Genomic DNA, 9,170 nt, shown 5'->3' with positions numbered 1-9,170 from the left:
ACAACCAAATCTTGATCTTGATTGAGCACTTCATTGCACTTGGGGCAATGAATGAACATGTATTGCCAATTTGTCTTTCCCCAATATCCATTACATTCAAGTAAATCTCACCATTGCATGTTGTGTACCCAAGTTAGGCTTGCATGTTTATGTTATCACTTGATGTAGGTAAATACAAATTATAAGATTTATAAGTAGTCTCTTAGAAAAATAAATAAAAGTACATCCATGACTTGTAAGACTAGTCCATGGTTTAAGAAACTATGACCTAGGGGAATCTAAGCCATCAAAATCATCTGGGGATCATACCCTTAAGACACACCAACCCTTAACATGACTGATTTTTTTCCCTTTTTTGGGTGTTTCCTTCGTACTAACATGTGTTTTGAACCTTAACCACCTTATAAAAAGAAATCCTCAATATCTATTCTTGAGGACAAGATAAATCGTCATAAAATTTATACGATTAAACTGCTAAATTCTATGAACATATAAATGCTCTACCCCACTAACTTCAAACCTATAATCCACAAGGCTTAAGATAGCCTATGGGATATATTGCTTTGCCATCTAATTCCTGTATTCAACCCTTTTTCCTCACAATAAATGCTCCTGGCTTCTCGACAAATCCCTCGCTGAATAAATTATCCCAAGACCTAGTTGTCGAAATATTCGCATAACTTCCCTGCTGTCTTTGAAGGTCTTACATTCTTTCGAGAAGAGAAAAAAATACATAATCTTGCTTCCCACCCTTTTTTTTGCCTTTTGTAGCACCCTGTTTCATAATGGAGTTGATGAGAATTAGTCCTTAACTAAGCAATACGAATTTTGGCTATCTAACCAATATTGGCCCCTATGTACATTTTTTGTTGATGATTATGAGTGAGATTAAACTTTTTAATATACTACTTTTTCTTTCTCACTAACTCCTTATAGTACATACTCTTCACCATTACATCTATTTATAACCACATAGTAAAGGAGCGTTCATAAACTGGAGAGTCTGGCCCAATTCGTTCGACAGATCGTTTGGGGTAGTTTAAATATCTGGATTCAAAATTGTTTGATCGAGTAAAGGTAACTTCATAGGATTCATCATTGGCTTTATGTCATTTTGTACTTCCCTCCCCCACTCGGAAATTAAGGACCATTCCAATGTTCCTCTTCGCCACGCATGGACTGAACCAACGATGAAAATAAGCACGAGAATTGAAGCTCCTATAAATGCAGATATACCCTGTATACTAGAACTCATAGCCCATAGAGAAAGGGAGACTGTTCCAACATCAAGAACAACAAGAACTGGAGCGATATTCATATTCTGATTTTTAGCAAGGGCTTCGCTAGTGGGAGCGCAAGCTTGTTGGACTCTCGGCCTTGCTAAGCCTCTTCTTTCTTGCTGTTATGAACTCAAAACTACGAGTAACCTTTCACACACTCTGAGACCTTCACAACGACACCCCTGGCCTTCCACGGTCTTTGGCGTCCCTTCGGCTAGTTGATGTAGTGACGAAATTTTATGCAAGAATTACTATCTCAGCAGCACAACTTAAAGCACACAGTACTCAGAAGCGGCAAATGAAATAACACTCTTTATTGATCTCAATATGGATTACAATAGTAACAAATCTGTTCAAACCAGAGTTTGACTGTGTTCGCATTTACCAGACTTGAGCTATCCAATATTGAATGAGCTTTACTGGAGGCTATGTGGCAAATACATAGGCTCTGTTTGTGAACAAAGACTCAACACACATATACTCTGACACTCTAATGTTCTGGCCACTTTAGGTTCTCACCAGTGGGTTACACTGATGCATATGCTTCTCAGAACACCTAAAGACTTTGAGTTCTTTACGTGATGCAAGCAGATCAGACAGATCGTCTGCAGTTGCAGAGCAGGAAAAGAGCTCAGACTCCAAAACATAAGACTTACAAACTCACAATGACTAACAACCGATGCCCGAATGAGCCTAGACTCCTTGCATATATAGCAAAAGGAGGGGACAACCATTTGACAGTCGGACCGACAAACTGAAGTACGAAGGAATCTGTCAGTATGAGATGTGGTTCAATATCCACCAAAAGTCGGAGAAGTGCTCCGAGTCTCGTGACTAAGGAATCAATCGTATAGACTTTTTACAAAGTGGAGGTGACAACTCATCCCACGCAAAGCATATTTATCTCAAATGTACACTGTGGATGCCTTTTAACCAGTGAAGGCCCATGAGAAAACTGGTCATGAATAGTCCTCATGACTGGACCATTGTACAATGTGGAGCTTTATGGCATAAGCCCACGGGAACCAGAAGTATTGGGGCCACCAAGGGCCATTATTCCTGAAAAACTCTGGGATGTAATATACCATCCCAGGCTTTGGTAAAGATCCTTCTTACAATCATAGGTTTATTAAGCACAAATTGGTGTTTTATCTTTGTCATTACCAACCATTCATCATGACGACACATGAATTGTTGTAAGATATGATGGTTTGGGTAATTATACATGTGTCTTACATCTCTAAATGGTTCATGAATACATTCCATGTTATTTTTGTGAAAACATTTATCACAATTTAAGCGGAAATAGGCCTCATAACAGATTGGATCAATGGCTGTATGGTTAACACCATAGTCATCCCACCAATCCTCTAGCCATTTTGACTGTTGTGATCTTTGTCTAGTTCAGATAGATCCAAACTTAAGCTTAGTGTAGTGTGTCTCATTTTTGCCATCTACATTAAGCAGATCCCACCATAGTTGCTTCTAACCTGCAAAATCAAACACTGTGTCAGGGAAAATAAGTTTAGGATCATTATGGGGCCATAAGGCTAGATTAGTAATTGGCCATTATGTATTCTAGGCTCTATTTATAGTGAAGTATCTATGATATATTTTTCTCCTGTCACTTCCTTCATTCCATATCATTGATATATATTTAAAGACATTTTGTAGTACTTCTTTTGTCCTATGTGCTTTGACCATACTATCTGAGTAAATCATGTCATGTATCCATTTATTACCTTTTGGGAAGACTCTTATTTCTGGCACAAGATGAAGAAGATCTGTGTGTGGCTGTAGTTTAGCATCCAAAATTTTGTGCTTCAAAGCTGCTATGTGGGCTTCCAAATTTTTCTGTATTCAGTCCAACTTTGATCTTCATTTATTGTTCTGAGGACTTCTTGGTTTTGAGTTGGATCCCATTCAGTTACTATAACCATAATATGATCTTGCTCTTGATGCTGGATGTTTTGAAGGTGTTCCCTACTTAAAAAGTAAAGGAGACAATTTTCATTACCCTTTATATGTTCCAGCTGAAAATCAAAATTTGCAAACAATGCTTGCCATCTTGTGAATTTAGCTTCCCGGCTTTTTGATATTTTTTGTCAAAACTTTCTTTAATGCTGATGCATCAGTCCTAAGGAGGAATATTTTGTTGATAAGATGAATTTCAAATTTATCAATGCAAATCCATGCGGCTTTAACTTCTTTTTCAACGGTGGAATAGTTCTTCTCAGTAGGGTTCCATGTTCCTGAAGCAAATTGAATAATTTGCTCTTCTGACCCTTTTCTTTGTTTCAAAATACCTCCCCAGGCAATATTGATGGCGTCTTATTCCACGATTTTGAATGCAACATCATCTGATATGTATAAGATGGGGAAAGTTTTTACCTTCGACTTGATATTTTGTACAACTCTGGTATGAGTTGGAGTCCAGGGTTCAGAATTCTTGTGTAGACGTTGGTTCAATAGACTTCTGTCCTTTGCACAATCTTGGTAGAAGTTACTGACATAATTGAGGCAGCCAAGAAAACGCTGTAGCTGAGTCCTATCAGTTATTATATCTAGAAACTTGCTAAAAAATTCAAGAGCATGATTCTGCAGGGAAATTTGGCCACTAACAATATTATGGCCTAAAAACTTGATGAAGGTTTGGAAAACCTCAATCTTCTTCTTACTTAGGACTAAACCATTTCTTTTGATGGTATTTACAAGGATCTGGATATGCCTGAAATGATCTTGCAAGTTCTTGGAAAAAATCAAAATGTCATCTATATACACGATTTAGAAATCAAAAATGGCTTAAAACTGTTATCCATCACCTTCTGAAATTGTGACGAAGCATGCTTGAGGCCAAATGGCATAACATTCCATTCATAGTGCCCTGCTGGGATACTGAAGGCGGTCTTAAATTTATCTTTCTTTGAAATGGCGACTTGCCAAAAACCTGATTTCAGGTCAAATTTTGAAAATACTTTGGCTCCTGCAATTCTACTGATCAAATCACCCTTGTGGGGGATTGGATATGTATCATCTGATAGTACTGCATTCAGGGGCTTGTAATTTATGACCAGTCTTGGGATTCCTCTGATTTGTTCTGATCTTTTATTGACATAAAACCCATAGCAGTTCCATGGACTGGTTGATTCTCTGATCAGTTTTTTATCTAGCAGGTTTTGGACCTCTTTCTAGCAGAGTTCTCTATATTCTTTATTCATTGGGATTGCCTTGCTTTTACAAGGTCTGCCTGTGTATTCTGCTTTGTATGGGAGCTCAACTGAATGTTGCTTTCTATGCCAAAATGCATTTGGTTCTTCAGTGCAACATTCATTTTCAATCTGTACTTTTAGCTCTAAAATCTTTTTTCTGTACTGCTGGAGAAGTTAACTGCTTTGAGATGCTGAGAGTGGATTTCAAATCTTTTAAATCTGATAACTTGGCTTCTGCTTTTTTCAGTTCTTTCATAGTTTGGACCATTGTCGAGACTCTTGGAGTCGATACATATGGCAATTCTATTCTTCTGGATTGGCCACTAGAAGTAGGCAGAGTGATAAAATATCCACCTCTGTTGTTCTTCGTCCTGTATGAACCATGAGGTTCTACAACAGCTAGAAAAATGTTTCCTAGGATGCAATCAACTGGGATGTCAGCAACAACAAATTTCAATTTTATACAATGTCTGTCAAAACATATAGAAGCTTTGGGCACTTCATAATTCAACGTCTTATTGCCCAGACCAATAAATTCTCTTTTAGCTGCCATCCAAAATTTTGTTGGGATAACTTTATTGTTGAGTATATTCACATCTGCTCCAGAATTAATAAGAGCAGTCAAATTAAAAATTTCATTTTGTATACAAATTTGTACCTGTACGTGGTGTTGTTGATACTCGACTGTGAGTATTCGCATTTCTTGAAAACCAAAGTCATTATTTTTTATTCCTTCATAGATCTGTACATTTGATTTATAGTAATCTTCTGGATCAGATTCTTCTTCTGGTTTTGTTTCTTTATGCATTTTTCCTTTTTTCTAATCTCTGAACCTGAATTTTTAGCTGAGAAATTTCATATTTGAGATTGTGTATTTCATGGCTTACTTCCCCCAAGGTAAGTGGGCGGACCTTGTCCTGTTGTCGTTGCCTTTGAAAAGATTTTTCATTTCTTGCATATGAGGCATCAATAAAAAGTGGCTTCTTACCAGAATGTTTGTTGCTATTTGAAATCTTCAGCTGATCCATGAAGGCTTCAGTGAGGCGATTCTTCATTTCTCCATCCTCCATTGCACGGATCTGAGATAAGATTTTTATTTCATCTTCCTCTGTTTGAGCCATAAGAACTTTTTCTTTGAGTTTCTTAGACTGTGGCTCTTCTTTTGAAGATGATTATGTAGAATCATATTCACTATCAGTAAAAATGCATTTACAATTTTCCAAATCTGAACAATAATAGGCATTAACATGAAGATTTATTTCTTCAAATTCTTTAGATGAATAGATAGGACTATTATTTGAATCTAAGAATTCATCAGATGAGTACAACAATTCTTGTCGTTGAATTTGGGGCGATCACCAATTGTAATATTAGGACAATGTTCTGTCCTATGAGATTTGGACCCACATTTCATGCAAAAGTATTGGGTCTCAGCCTTGACTTGTTTTAATTGTTGATTTTGTGGCTGAGATTTCTTGCCACGATTCTTTTTCGACTCTTCTCCTACAGGACAGTTATTTGCAGTGTGTCCTGTTTGGCCATAGAGGCAACAAGTCAGTTTGTTCCACTTTTCTTGTTTATGACTGTGTAAGTGGATATCAGATGGCTTATAATAGTGTGTTTTTGGGATATACTTGTAATTTCTTTTCTGCTGTGCATGGGGCCTGAATGGAGGTCTTTTCTTGCTGAATCTATTATACGTTTTTTGGGTTGTGTGCAACTTTTCTTTCTTAGCTCTTCTTTTGAGCTTCCTTTTCTTAACTAGTGGATCTTCTAAAGATAGGCCATATTTGCTGTAAAAAGATTTGCTGTCTGGAAATCTCGACAACTTTTCTAATGAATTATTTACCTTTTCACTAGTACAAAGGCCAACCAATGTCTTGGTAATCAAACTGTAAATCTGTCCCCATGTTTAGGACTTAAATGGCATCTGGAAGACTTCTTGTAATCGAAGATAGTCTACAAACCTTCATGGAAGTGCTGCCAAGTAAACCTGTTTCCACAACAGATTTTTGGAGTCCTTTATCTCATATATCCTCTGCATCTAGTCTCTATGGAAGTCTTCATATTGGGAGATCCTGTAACATTTGAGGTTCATTAGAACGACTTCATTTTTATCAGCTATATTAGCTTCTGAACCACACCAATGTTCAACGATCATGGAGGTTAGAGCTCTAGCCATATTGTTTTGGATTGTCCCATCTGGGTTGTGGATTATGTTACCTTGCTCATCTTCGAGCAATTGATTGTCCATTTGCTTAATCAAAGCAGGTGAAGATTCTGTTTCCCACCATCTCAGGAGTGTGCCTGTAAAGCACTGGATAATGGTCTTACAAGCATCTACCTCAGGCTTTCCTCTGAGACACATGAGTTTATACTCTGTGTACATCATATCTATTAATTCTCTTATTTGTCCTACACCAAGGTTGTCTATAGACCAATCTCTATGAGAATCAACAAAGAATGTGTGAGTTTCTGGAATTTTACCCTTGCCACGGATATCAGGCGCAACATACCTGGTGTATTGACTTTCTAATGGCTCATATATAGGTAAAACTTCTGTTTTCTCTTCTTCTTTAAATAAAGCTGAGAATGTGATATGCTCATCTTTTGGTGTTTCTGCAATCTTAGAAGATTCTCCTTTGTCTGTTTCCTTTTTTATTTCTTGGGATGCAGACTCCTTGGGGAGTAAGAATGGAAACCTATCGATGGGTTTGACAGGGTCTTGTATTCGCACAGATCCTTTGTGCATAAATGTTGTGGGAATTGGTTTCTCTGTTTTGCCAATAGATAATCTGTCTACTTTATTTACCAATTATGTTAATTGACTTGATGTAGAGTCAATGTGCTCTACCACTTTGTCTTCTACGTTCTCTAATTTGTCTAGAGATTCTCTCATATAACTCTTGACGACTGAATTATCAAATCGTACTTTATCTAGAGCATTATTTACAGTATTCAAGGAAACTTGTATAGTGTCAAACTGGTCTTTGACTATGGAAGCTTTGGCAATATTCATTTCAAGGCCTTTTAGAGCAGTGTTCGTCCAGTTCAACTGCTCTGCTATTTTCTGAATTCTGCCTTCAGTGCCTATTGCATTATCATCCTTTAACACTAAAGGAACTGCTTTGGCAGAACTTTGTCCTTCTCCAAGCACGATTCCCTTATAAGGTGGAAATGTGGTTGGAGTCTCAACCTTAAGGCCATCTAGAGCTTGCCAGAGATGTTGGGATGGAGAAGATGCTGATGAGTCAGTCATTAAAACATTAGCAGTCTGTCTTCTTTCTAACTAGGTATAAAAAGAAATCCAAGTATCAGTGGATTCCATGTGTTTTTTCCATTCTACAGATAGTGCTATTTTCTGAGGAATAGTATGACTGCTTCCAAATTCTTTAGCTTTGGGGTTTGTGAAAATATCCCAATTCAACATTGCTTTCATCCATTTTTCTGGGATTTTGGTTTTTGGACAACCATCCATAAGCGTAAAGAACTTATGCATCTTTGTTGTACTAGGCTTTTTACAATCTTCTGGAACTCGGCCAAATCTGCAGTTGGGAATCAATCCTTTTGATTGTTCAAGATAACCAAGACCATATCTTGGTTTTGCTGGTTTCATATATGAAAATAATTTTGTAAGCCTTGGATCTTCTTCTTCTAAGGTAGGAACTGTATGTATCATGAGAACATGCTCAGATTCATGCAGGAATGGAATTTCAGAGCATTTAGGATTTGGACAGGGAGTAACAGAAGTAGAAGGAGGTGCTTCACCTGTTCTTGGATTATGGTTCTCATGTAGGACCAAATTTGCAAGTTGGCTTAAATTGATAATATTTTGACACTCAGGACATTTGACTTCTAAAGAATTAAAATTCACACGCTGGGCTAACTCAAAAAGAGAAATATGTTTACAAGAATTTATAGAGGAACTGGAGCAAGCAGTATCAGCCAGTTCTGGAGAAACATAAAAACGAGACATTCTGCAGTCTTCATCAATTCTTCTTCTATCAATTGTGGATCTATGGGGAAAAGAGAGAATGGCTTTGGATGATTCTTCATGAATATTTGCAGAGGTTATTTTCTTGACAGAAGGAGGCCTGGGATTCGAGACAAGCCGGTGTTCGGGGAAAGTTAGATCTTCCCATTTGATTGTTTGGTGCTCAATCTTCTGGTTTCTTGCATCTGTGAGTACAACAAAATTGGCTTTTGAATCCTTGCTTAGGGCATGCAGAACTGCTGAATATAACGTATTAGTGTGTCTAAAACACCCTCGACTCTGGATTGCTATGTTATGTCGTTTTCTGTTCATGTCAAATCTAGTGGTCTGGATTTGTAATTGAAGGATGTCTTTTATGGTTTCATCAAAGACATAAACAAAGAAATATGGGTAGCAATCAAAATATACTGGTCCGTTGGATAGAGGTGCGACTATCCCACCTATTGAGGAATCAATGTATTTATTATGGGTGAGGTCATGGACGGTAGTTAATACAAATGTATTTAGACCTTGATGAGTAAGTGCATGTATCCCTATTCTTATACAACCCAGATGAAGATATTGAGTTTTTAGCCGTTTGGCCTCGGCTTGTAATGTTTTGGGATCGAGGAGGGATATACTTTGTACGCGGTCAGAATTTTCCTGTATCTGACTTATTGACTCCTTTATACTAATACGGGTAGCAGC

Source organism: Pinus tabuliformis, chromosome X, assembly GCF_031772625.1.
Source record: "Pinus tabuliformis cultivar Carrire ecotype Pingquan chromosome X, CPIR1, whole genome shotgun sequence".
NCBI lineage: Eukaryota > Viridiplantae > Streptophyta > Pinopsida > Pinales > Pinaceae > Pinus > Pinus tabuliformis.
This window is presented reverse-complemented; position numbering follows the sequence as displayed.